General features: G+C 40.4%; 1 long non-coding RNA gene across 8 annotated transcripts in view; it reads right to left on the bottom strand.

Annotated features, from left to right (window-relative positions):
- LOC130543452 (uncharacterized) overlaps positions 1-11295 on the bottom strand; it is a 327812-nt gene extending 316517 nt beyond the window's left edge. For 4 of the 8 annotated variants that reach the window (XR_008958815.1, XR_008958819.1, XR_008958818.1 and 1 more), the window contains exon 1: positions 11107-11268. This is a non-coding gene — a long non-coding RNA (uncharacterized LOC130543452). Of the gene's footprint in view, positions 1-11106 lie in introns of all 8 variants that reach the window. The other 4 variants (XR_008958816.1, XR_008958817.1, XR_008958821.1 and 1 more) reach the window with 3 other exon arrangements.
- Positions 11296-12763: the final 1468 nt, after the last annotated feature.

Here is a 12763-nt window from a genome sequence, read left to right as displayed (position 1 = left end):
CTGATTCCGTAAAAATTTTAGGATTACTTGTTTCATTTCTGTGAAAAAAGTTGATGGTATTTTGATGGGGATTGAACTAAATATGTAGATTGCTCTAGGTAGCATAGACACTTCCGCAATATTTGTTCTTCCAATCCATGAGGATGGAACGATTTTCCATTTCTTTGTGTCTTCTTCCATTTCTTTCATGAGTATTCTTTGGTTTTATGAGTACAGATTCTTTGCCTCTTTGGTTAGATTTATCCCTAGGTATCTTAAGGTTTTGGGTACAGTTGTAAATGGGATCAACTCCTTAATTTCTTTCTTCTGTCTTATTGTTGGTGTATAGAAATGCAACTGATTTCTCTGCACTGATTTTATTTTATTTTTTTTTAAATGATTTTTTATTATATTATGTTAGTCACCATACAGTACATCCCCGGTTTCCGATGTAAGGCTCGATGATTCATTAGTTGTGTATAACACCCAGTGCACCATGCAATACGTGCCCTCCTTACTACCCATCACCGGTCTATCCCATTCCCCCACCTCTGAAGTCCTCAGTTTGTTTCTCATAGTCCATAGTCTCTCATGTTTCAGTCCCCCTTCTGATTACCCCCCCTTTCTTTATCCCTTTCTTCCCCTACCGATCATCCTAGTTCTTATGTTCCATAGATGAGAGAAATCATATGATAGTTGTCTTTCTCTGCTTGACTTATTTCACTTAGCATTATCTCCTCCAGTGCTGTCCATGTTGTAGCAAATGTTGAGAACTCGTTCTTTCTGATAGCTGAGTAATATTCCATGTATATATGGACCACAACTTCTTAATCCAGTCATCTGTTGAAGGGCATCTTGGCTCCTTCCACGATTTAGCTATTGTGGACATTGCTGCTATGAACATTGGGGTGCATATGGCCCTTCTCTTCACTACGTCTGTATCTTTGGGGTAAATACCCAGTAGTGCAATGGCTGGATCATAGGGTAGCTCAATTTTTAACTTTTTAAGGGCCCTCCACACTGTTTTCCAGAGTGGCTGTACCAACTTGCATTCCCACCAACAATGTAGGAGGGATCCCCTTTCTCCACATCCTCTCCAACAATTGTTGTTTCTTGCCTTGTCTATTTTTGCCATTCTAACTGGCGTAAGGTGGTATCTCAGTGTGGTTTTGATTTGAATTTCCTTGATGGCTAATGATTTTGAACATTTTTTCATGTGTCTGTTAGCCATTTGTATGTCTTCATTGGAAAAGTGTCTGTTCATATCTTCTGCCCATTTTTTGATTTGTTTATTTGTTTCTCGTGTATTGAGTTTGAGAAGTTCTTTGTAGATCTTGGATACCAGTCCTTTATCTGTAGTGTCATTTGCAAATATATTCTCCCATTCCGTGGGCTGCCTCTTAGTTTTTCTGACTGTTTCCTTGGATGTGCAGAAACTTTTAATCTTGATGAAGTCCCATAAATTCATTTTATCTTTTGTTTCTCTTGCCTTTGGGGATGTGTCATGAAAAAGGTTGCTTTGGCTGATGTCGGAGAGGTTGCTGCCTATGTTCTCCTCTAGAATTTTGATGGATTCCTGTCTCACATCGAGGTCTTTCATCCATTTGGAGTTTATTTTTGTGTATGGTGTGAGATAGTGGTCAAGTTTCATTCTCTTGCATGTAGCTGTCCAATTTTCCCAGCACCATTTATTGAAGAGACTGTCTTTTTCCCACCGGATGTTTTTTCCTGCTTTATCAAATATTAGTTGCCCAAAGAGCCGAGGGTCCATTTCTGGGCTCTCTATTCTGTTCCATTGGTCTATGTGTCTGTTTTTGTGCCAGTACCATGCTGTCTTTGTGATCACAGCTTTGTAGTACAGCTCGAAATCTGGCATTGTGATGCCCCCAGCTTTGTTTTTCCTTTTCAACAGTTCCTTGGAGATTCGGGGCCTTTTCTGTTTCCATACAAATTTAAGGACTGTTTGTTCCAGTTCTTTGAAAAATGTCCTTGGTATTTTGATCGGGATAGCATTGAAAGTGTAGATTGCTCTGGGTAGCATGGACATTTTAACTATGTTAATTCTTCCGATCCATGAGCATGGAATATCTTTCCATCTTTTTATGTCTTCCTCAATGTCTTTTAAGAGTGATTTATAGTTTCTAGAATATAGGTCCTTTATGTCTCTGGTTAAGTTAATTCCAAGGTAACGTATGGTTTTTGGTGCTATTGGAAATGGGATGGATTCCCTAATTTCTCTTTCTTCAGTCTCGTTATTCGTGTATAGAAATGCAACTGATTTCTGAGCATTTATTTTGTATCCTGCCACGTTACTGAATTGCTCTATAACTTCTAATAGTTTGGGAGTGGCTTCTTTTGGGTTTTCCATATAGAGTATCATGTCATCTGCAAAGAGAGACATTTTGACTTCTTCTTTGCCAATTTGAATACCTTTGATCCCTTTTTGTCGTCTGATTGCTGTTGCAAGGACTTCTAGTACTATGTTGAATAATAGTGGCGAGAGTGGGCATCCTTGTCGAGTTCCTGATCTTAAGGGAAAGGCTTCCAGCTTTTCCCCATTGAGAATAATATTTGCAGTAGGCTTTTCATAGATGGCTTTTATGAGATTGAGAAATGTACCTTCTATCCCTACACTCTGAAGGGTTTTAATCAGGAAAGGATGCTGTATTTTGTCAAATGCTTTTTCGGCATCGATTGAGAGGATCATATGGTTCCTGAGTCTTTTCTTGTTGATATGATGTATCACGCTGATTGATTTGCGAATATTGAACCACGCTTGCATCCCAGGTATGAATCCCACTTGATCGTGATGGATAATCCTTTTAATGTACTGTTGGATTCTATTAGCAAGTATCTTGTTGAGGATTTTGGCGTCCATATTCATTAGGGAAATCGGTCTGTAATTCTCCTTTTTGATGGGGTCTTTGCCTGGTTTGGGGATCAAGGTAATATTGGCCTCATAGAATGAGTTTGGTAGCTTTCCTTCTGTTTCTATTTTTTGAAATAGCTTTAGGAGAATAGGTATTATTTCTTCTTTGAATGTTTGGTAGAATTCCCCAGGAAAACCGTCCGGGCCTGGAGTTTTGTTATTTGGAAGGTTGTTTATCACTGACTCAATTTCTTCATAATTAATTGGCCTGTTTAAGGAATCAATTTCTTCCGGTTTCAATCTTGGTAGTTTATAGGTTTCCAGGAAGGATTCCATCTCTTCCAGATTGCTTAGTTTATTGGCATATAGCTGTTGATAAAAATTTCTAATAATCCTTCCAATTTCAATGGTGCTCGTCGTGACCTCTCCTTTTTCATTCATAATTTTAATAATCTGGGTCCTTTCTCTTTTCTTTTGGATAAGTCTTGCCAGTGGTCTGTCAATTTTATTGATTCTCTCCAAGAACCAGCTTCTAGTCCTGTTGATCTGCTCTACTGTACTTCGGTTTCTGCTTGATTGATTTCAGCTCTAATTTTGGTCAACTGCTTCCTCGTGCGTGGATTAGGCCTGTCCCTCTGTTGCTGTTCCAGCTTCTTGAGGTGAGAATATAAAAACTGCATTTTAGATTTTTCTATTCTTTTGAGTGAGGCTTGGATGGCTATGTATTTCCCCCTTAGGACTGCCTTTGCAGTATCCCATAGGTTTTGGACTGTTGTATTTTCATTCTCATTGGTCTCCATAAATTGTTTAATTTGATTTTTGATTTCCTGGTTTATTGAGTCATTCCTGAGCAGGATGGTTCTTAGTCTCCAAGTGTTTGAGTTTCTTCCAAATTTTTCCTTGTGGTTGAGTTCCAATTTCAGAGCGTTGTGGTCTGAGAATATGCAGGGGATAATTTCAATCTTTTGGTATCGGCTGAGACCTGTTTTGTGTCCCAGAACATGGTCTATTCTTGAGAATGTTCCATGGGCATTAGAATAGAATGAGTATTCTTTGGTTCTGGGGTGTAGTGTTCTATATATATCTATGAGGTCCAACTCGTCGAGTATGGCATTCAAAGCCTTTGATTCTTTGCTTAGTTTTTGCCAGGGTGTTCTGTCTATTTCTGATAGTGGAGTGTTGAGGTCCCCTACTATTAATGTATTTTTATTTATATGTCTCTTTATTCTGGTTAAGAGTTGGCTTGTGTATCTTGCTGCTCCCCTGTTGGGGGCATATATATTTATAATTGTCATATCCACTTGTTGAATACTTCCCGTAAGAATAATATAGTGCCCTTCTGCATCTCTAACTATAGTCTGTAGTTTAAAATCCAATTTATCTGATATGAGAATTGCTACCCCAGCTTTCTTTTGAGGTCCATTTGCATGAAAGATGGTACTCCATCCCCTTACTCTCAGTCTGAATGCATCTTTGGGTTTGAAATGAGTCTCTTGTAGACAGCAAATGGATGGGTCATTTCTTTTTATCCAATCTGCAACCCTGTGGCGCTTTATGGGATGGTTCAAACCATTTACATTTAGACTGATTACTGAGAGATATGATTTTAATGTTGCCATGTTGCCAGTAAAGTCTTTGTTTGTATTGGCTGTGACTTTCTGTTCTGTATCACTCTTGGGGCCTTTTTACTTTTATAGAACCCCCCGTAATATCTCCTGTAGGGCTGGTTTCATGGTTACAAAATTGGTTAGTGACTGGCGATTCTGAAATGTCTTTATTTCTCCATCAATTCTGAATGAGAGCCTTGCTGGATAAAGGATCCTTGGCTGCATGTTTTTCTCTGAAAGAGCTTTAAATATGCTCCCCCAACCCTTTCTCTCATTCCAGGTCTGTGTAGACAGGTCTGACGTAATTCTGATGCTTTTGCCTTGGTACGTGAGAAATTTCTTTGCCCTGGCCGCTTTCAATACTGTATCCTTGGATCTAATATTTGCGAATTGCACTATGACGTGACGTGGCGTAGGTTTGTCATGGTTGAGCTTGGGAGGGGTCCTCTCTGCCTCTTGGACACGAATGTTTGTTTCCCTTGCTAGATTAGGGAAGTTTTCAGCTACAATTTGTTCAAATATCTCTTCTAGACCTCTGTTTTTCTCCACCCCCTCGGGGATGCCGATGATTCTAACATTGGATCGTTTCATGGAGTCAGTAATCTCCCGTAACCTACATTCGTGGGCGTGGATTTTTTTAAGACCATCTTCTATTTTCATTTTTTCCTCTATTAACCCATCCTCCAATTCACTAACCCGTTCCTCTGCTTCTGCGACCCTGGCCGTCAGAGCCTCTAGTTTTGCCTGCATTTGGCTCATAGAATTTTTAATTTCTGTCAGATTCGCTCTCATTTCTGTCCTTAGGGATTCTATATTCTCAGTAACCTTTTCGTTAATAGTTTTTTCAATTCTACTCATCATTTTGACCATCGTTACTCTGAATTCCATTTCTGATAATTTGGTTACATCCATATCCATTATTTCTGTGGCAGAGGCCACAGAATCACTGTCTTTTGTTTGCTGGGGGGGGCTTCTCCTTCTTGTCATTCTGATGAAGAGAGGTTGCGGGGTTTCCAGAGCCCAAATTATTGACTGGGTCCCAGGCCGTGCCCCTTGTTTTATAGGGATCTTAGGGATGTGGGCTTCTTCTTTAAAGATTTTATTTATTTATTTATGTAGCAGCCAACCAGCGAGAGAGGGAACAGAAGCAGGGGAGTGGGAGAGGAAGAAGCAGGCTCCCAGCGGAGGAGCCCGATGAGGGACTCCTTTCCGGAACGTCGGGATCACGCCCTAAGCCGAAGGCAGGCGCTCAATGACTGCGCCACCCAGGCGCCCGGGTTGTGGGCTTCTTGATTTTTCAGCCTGCCTTCTGTGTTCTGGGGGAGGGGCCTGCCGCGCCGATACTCAGGCAGCCATGTTTGGGTAGAGTCTCGGCGTCCCCTGCGAGGGGGGATGGGGATGGGCACACTGTGAGCCGGTATTTCCAGGCTTTTGTTCTCTGGCGGCTTTCCCTGGCGGTTTGCTGTGCCTCTTCTGAGAGTCAGAGCAGCAGCGGCCAAATTTCAGCCTCTGTCACAGAACAGAGGGATTGCGGCCTGTTCTCTACTAATGTTCTGGCCACTTTAACTCTGTTTCTGTTGGTGCTGCTCAACCCTGCAGCGTCCGGGATGTGCGCCCCACACCCGGCGTCCCAGCCCTCACTTCCAGGGCCGGCGCGTCTCTGTCCTTTGTGTTTCTAATGCCGCCAGCTGCCAGCCGCCCCGTGCACGCTCCCGGATCTCCCGGTCTCAGTCTGGATCCAGTAAGCGCACCGGGATTCCGGTGTTCCGCGAGATGCCTGGTGGAGCGCGCACCCGGCTCACGGTCTCAGTCTGCTGTTTTGCGGGTGCCGTCCGCGAGCCCCGCCCGCTCTCCCGTGCAAGTGGCTACCACTTCCCGGCGCCCGAACACGGCGGCTCCCTCCCCCTTCCGTTTATCTTCCGATATCTGTGCACAGTTTCATGGCTCCCCGCTTCGTACCTCAATACTCAGCGCTGGAGATGTTCATTTGTAGAGATCCAGATGCGTCTTCCTGCGTCTCAGGCTGGTTCCGTGGTTGTTTAGGCTGGTCTGGTACCTATCCAACTCGACTCAGGGGACCGGCTGAAAACGGTGTCTCCTACTCCTCCGCCATCTTAACTCGGGAAACTCTGCACTGATTTTATATCCTGCCACTTTACCGAATTCCTGTATGAGTTCTAGCAGTTTTGGGGTGGAGTCTTTTGGGCTTTCCACATAAAGTATCATATCATCTGCAAAGAATGAGAGTTTGACTTCTTCTTTGCTGATTCAGTTGCCTTTTATTTCTTTTTGTTGTCTGATTCCCGAGGGTAGGACTTCTAGTACTATGTTGAATAGCAGTGGTGATAGTGGACATCCCTGTCTTGTTCCTGACCTTAGGGAAAAAGCTCTCAGTTTTTCCCCATTGAGAATGATCTTTGCTGTGGGTTTTTCATAGATGGCTTTTATGATATTGAGGTACGTACCCTTTATCCCTGTGCTGTGAAGAGGTTTTTTTTGTGTGTGTGTGAAGAGTTTTAATCAAGAAAGGATGCTATACTTTTGTCAAATGCTTTTTCTGCATCTATTCAGAGTATTATATGGTTCTTGTTCTTTCTTTTATTAATGTAGTGTATCACATTGATTGATTTGTAGATGTTGAACCAAACCTGCAGCCCAGGAATAAATCCCACTTGGTTGTGGTGAATAATCCTTTTAATGTACTGTTGGATTCTATTGGCTAGTATTTTGGTGAGAATTTTTGCTTCCATGTTCATCAAGGATATTGGTCTTAATTCTCCTTTTTCATGGGGTCTTTGTCCGGTTTTGGGATCAAGGTAATGCTGGCCTCATAAAATGAGTTTGGAAGTTTTCCTTCCATTTCTATTTTTTGGAACAGTTTCAGAAGAATAGGTATTAATTCTTCTTTAAATGTTTGGTAGAATTCCCCTGGGAAGCCATCTGGCCCTGGGCTCTTGTTTATTGGGAGATTTTTTATTATTGCTTCAATTTCCCTGCTGGTTATGGGTCTGTTCAGGTTTTCTATTTCTTCCTGGTTTAGTTTTGGTAGTTTATACATCTTTAGGAATGCATCCATTTCTTCCAGATTGTCCAATTTGTTGGCATATAGTTGCTCATAATATGTTCTTATAATTGTTTGTATTTCTTTGGTGTTGGTTGTGATCTCTCCTCTTTCATTCATGATTTTATTTATTTAAGTCCTTTCTCTTTTCTTTTTGATAAGTCTGGCCAGGGGGTGTATCGATCTTATTAATTCTTTCAAAGAATCAGCTCCTAGTTTCATTGATGTGTTCTACTGTTCTTTTGGCTTCTATTTCCTTGATTTCTGCTCTGATCTTTATCATTTCTCCTCTCTTGCTGGGTTTAGGCTTTATTTACTGTTCTTTCTCCATCTCCTTTAGATGTAGGGTTAGGTTGTATATTTGAGACCTTTCTTATTTCTTGAGAAAAGTTTGTATTGCTATATACTTTCCTCTTAGGACCGCCTTTGCTGGATCTCAAAGATTATGTTTTCATTTTCATTTGTTTCCATGAATTTTTTAAATTTTTCTTTAATTTCCTGGTTGACCTACTCATTCTTTGGTAGGCTACTCCTTAGCCTCCATGTATTTGAGTTCTTTCCAACCTTCCTCTTGTGACTGAGTTCGAGTTTCAAAGCACTGTGGTCTGAAAATATGCAGGGAATGATCCCAATCTTTTGGTACCAGTTGAGACCTGATTTGTGACCCAGGATGTGATCTATTCTGGAGAATGTTCCATGTGCACTAGAGAAGAATGTGTATTCTGTTGATTTGGGATGGAATGTTCTGAATATATCTGTGAAGTCTACCTGGTCCAGTGTGTCATTTAAAACCCTTATTTCCTTGTTGATCCTTTGCTTGGATGATCTGTCCATTTTAGTGAGGGGGGTGTTAAAGTCCCCTACTATTATTATTGTCAATGTGTTTCTTTGATTTTGTTATTAATTGGCTTATATAACTGGCAGCTCCCATGTTAGGGGCATAAATATTTACAATTTTTAAATCTTCTTATTGGATAGACTCTTTAAGTATGATATAGTGCCCTTCCTCGTCTCTTATTACAGTCTTTTGTTTAAAATCTAATTTGTCTGACATAAGGATTGCCACCCCAGCTTTCTTTTGATGTCCATTAGCATGGTAAATGGTTTTCCATGGCCTCACTTTAAATCTGGAGGTGTCTTTGGGTCTAAAATGAGTCTCTTGCAGACAGCATATTGATGGGTCTTGTTTTTTTATCCAGTGTAGTACTCTGTGTCTTTTGATTGGAGCATTTAGCCCATTTACATTCAGGGTAACTATTGAAAGATATGAATTTAGTGCCATTGTATTGCCTGTAAGGTGACTGCTAATATATATTGTCTCTGTTCCTTTCTGGTCTATGTTACTCTTAGGCTCTGTTTGCTTAGAGGCCCCCTTTCAATATTTCTTGTAGGGCTGGTTTGGTGATTGCAAATTCTTTTAGTTTCTGTTTGTCCTGGAAGCTTTTTATCTCTCCTTCTATTTTCAATGACTAGCTGGATATAGTATTCTTGGCTGCATATTTTTCTCGTTTAGTGCCCTGTATATATCATGCCAATCCTTTCTGGCCTGCCAGGTCTCTGGCAGGATAGGTCTGATGCCAATCTAATGTTTCTACCATTGTAGGTTACAGACCTCTTGTCCCCAGCTGCTTTCAGGATTTTCTCTTTGTCTCTGAGATTTGTAAGCTTTACTATTAGATGTCAGGGTACTGACCTATTTTTATTGATTTTTGAGGGGGGTTCTCTGTGCCTTCTGGATTTTGATGCCTATTTCCTTCCCCAAATTAGGGAAGTTCTCTGCTATAATTTGCTCCAATATACCTTCTGCCACCCTCTCTCTTTCTTCTTCTTCTGGGATTCCCAATTATTCTAATATTGTTTCACTTTATAGTATCACTTATCTCTGGAATTCTCCCTTCATAATCCAGTGGTTGTTTATCTCTCTTTTTCCCAGCTTCTTTATTCTCTATCATTTGGTCTTCTATATCACTAATTCTCTCTTCTGCCTCATTTATCCTAGCAGTTAGAGCCTCCATTTTTTATTACACCTCATTAATAGCCTTTTTTATTTTGACGTGGTTAGATTTATTTCTCCAGAAAGGGATTCTCTAGTATCTTCTATGCTTTCTTCAAGCCCAGCTAGTATCTTTATAATCATCATTCTGAACTCTAGTTCTGACATCTTACTAATGTCCATGTTGATTAGGTCCCTGGCAGTCAGTACTGCCTCTTGTTCTTTTTTTCTGAGGTGAGTTTTTCTGTTTTGTCATTTTTGTCCCAAGAAGAATAGAATGAGAGAACAAAATGCTAAAAGGGTAACAACCCCAGAAAAATATATACTAAACAAATCAGAAGAGACCCAAAACTGGGGGGAAAAGAAAAAAAGAAAGAAAGAAAGAAAAAAAAAAGAATATGATCAGACTGGTGAATAGAAAAGAGCCCCACACTAGACTTTGGGTGTATTTTGTCTGTTAGAAGAAACTGTGTCCCAAAATTTTAGAGAAAGAAAAATTTATATATATATACAAAATTAAGGGTAAATACAATGTAAGGATGGAATCTGACTATAAAAAAAAGAAAATTAAAAAAAAATTTTTAAAGGAATTGATAAGAAGTTGGTTGAAAAAGAAGACAAATTCAAAAAGAAAAAAAATAGAAAAAGAAAAAATAAAGAAAATTTTTAAAAATTAACTATGAAAGACTAAAGAATCATGGGGAAAAAGCCATGAATCCTCTTTGCTACATTCCCCTAGCACTGGAGTTTGGCAGTTCTTATTGATCAGTAAACTTGGTGTTGGCCGGACGTTCTTGCTGACCTTCTGGGGGAGGGGCCTGTTGCACTGATTTTCAAATGTCTTTGCCCAGGTGGAATTGCACTGCCCTTGTCAGGTGCCAGGCTAAGTAATCTGCTTGGGTTTGCTTTTGATAGCTTTGTTTCCTGAAGGCTTTCTGCGCAGCTTTAGAGGATAAGAATAAAAATGGCGGCCTCCCAATCTCCGGCCCCAGAGGAGCTGAGAGTTCGGGGAGCCCACTCCTCAGTGCGTCCTTAGAGAAAAGCAGTCAATCACTCCTGTCTCCCTGCCCTTCGTCCTCACTCCGAACTCACCCAGCCTGTGACCAAGCGTTTCTATCTCTGGAACATGGCCCTGTTTGGAGTCTCCAAACCCAGCAGATTCTGGCTGCAGACACCCGGGCCACTCCTCCTGGGGGAGGAAGGGAACTCTGCCTGGATCTGACGCCTGTTGGGTCCCTGCTCAAAGAGCAGTAGCCCAACTGTGCCTCGGGTCACGGTTTATGGCAACCCTGAGCTGAGAGCCCAGCCCTCGGCTCACTCTGTAGCCGGCTTCCCCACTCCAATACCTGTGAGCTCTGCCGCACTCAGGCGCCCTCAGTCTTTCTGTGACCCTGAGAGTCCTGAGCCCGCACTGTCCCAGCGAGGGTTCCACCCCCTGCTTAGCCACCAGAGCGACATCCGTCACCAGAGCCGACTTCTAAAAGTTCTGATTCTGTGCTCCGCTGCTGTATCACTAGCCGGTAGCCGGCTGACAGCGGCTCCCTCCCCCGCCACCCGCGGTCTATCTTCCCATATATCGCCTCAGATTCACTCCTACCTTGCAGAAAGTGGTCGCTCTTCTGTTCATAGAGTTGCAGTTATTCTTTTCTTCGATCTCCTCTTGAGTTCATAGGTGTTCAGAATGGTTTGATAACTATCTAGTTGAATTTGTGCGACCAGACAAAATTCAGGTCTCCTGCTCCTCCGCCATGTTGCTAGCCGTCTCCCTTCTTCTTTTCTAATACATGCTTTTGAAGCTAGAGAGTTCCCTCTCAGCATGGCGTTAGCTGTATCCCACAAGGCTTGATACGTATTTTTCATTAATATTTAGTTTAAATTATTTTCTAATTTCCGTTGTCATTTCTTCTTTGAAGTAGGGGACCAAAAAACTATATTTATTAATTTCCAGATATTTGTAGTTTCTAGTTATCTTTTTGTTATTGATTTGTAGCTTAATTGCATGGGGAAAAAATTTTTTTAAGTTTTTGATATTTTCTATATGATCTAGAATTTTGCATGTGCTTGGAAAAAATTTATATTTTGCTGTTATTTGTTGTTTTATATTATATATATATTTATATATTTATATACATTAAATCAAATGTGAGCATAATGTTGCTCGAATACTCTATATATTCTTACTGATTTTTGACCTGTAGGTTCTATTAGATTTTGAAAGTTATTATTAAAATTTCCCATTATGATTATGAGTTAGTCTATTTCATCTTTTAGTTTTGTCAATTCTTGCTTTATATATTTTTGCCTATTATGAACATAGGCATTTCCTGTGAATTAAATCTTTTATCAAGGCAAAGTGTCTCCATGTCTAGTAATTTTTATAAGCGTTATAAAATATATAGCTATAACATTTTATGTTTGGCTAGGACTTATATTATGTATAATTTTTTTTCTCTTTTTCTTCACCTTTTCTGTATTTTTATGCTTTGGTATATCTCTTACAAATATGTGAAACCTCATAATTTTAAAGTTTTTGTCTTGTAATTCCTATATCTAGAATTTCTGTGGGTCTGTTTCTGTTGCCTATTGGTTTTGTTAGTTTCCATTCCTGTCATCTTATCTCCTCACATGCCTACTTATTTTCTTTTATTACGTAATAGTCATTGTAATTGAGCATTTGTTTATAGAATTAATCTGTGGCCTAGGATGACATTATCTTCCCCACAGAGGATTTACATTTATCTCCACCTTCAAGCCGTAATCACTTCAATCCAATTTAAAGACGATTCAAAACTAGTCTAGTTCCTGCTGGGCCTCTCTATTCCTGGTTCACTCATACTCTTAATCACCAACCTCTCGCTGCCTGGTCACACCCCTTAGCTACCCTGTCTAGAACGGCAAAGTCCCCTAGTGGGAAAGTAGGCCCAAATGCTAAGCTTACTTTTTGTGCCTCACTCTCCTCTAGATCCTACCCTGGTCGTTCTTCACTACCTCATCAGTTCTCTAGTGCCTTAAAGCAGAGATTTTTGTATTTTCATCAGTTTTTCTCCTTGTTCTCAGCAAGATAATGAGTTCAAATTACCTTGTGCACCATTACTAGATAGATGTACAAGACTGTTCCACTTGTTTTGGTAAAGCTGGGAGGATATAAGTAATCATAATTTATATTACATAAATATATACACCGCCTCATAATAAATGACATATTTTCTTGTTATGTTTTCTTATTATGATTGCTTTCTTATTACAAAAGTTAT

This window comes from Ursus arctos, unplaced genomic scaffold (genome assembly GCF_023065955.2).
Source record: "Ursus arctos isolate Adak ecotype North America unplaced genomic scaffold, UrsArc2.0 scaffold_12, whole genome shotgun sequence".
Lineage (NCBI taxonomy): Eukaryota > Metazoa > Chordata > Mammalia > Carnivora > Ursidae > Ursus > Ursus arctos.
The sequence above is the reverse complement of the archived record's forward strand: the minus strand, read 5'-3'. Positions and strand labels throughout refer to the sequence as shown.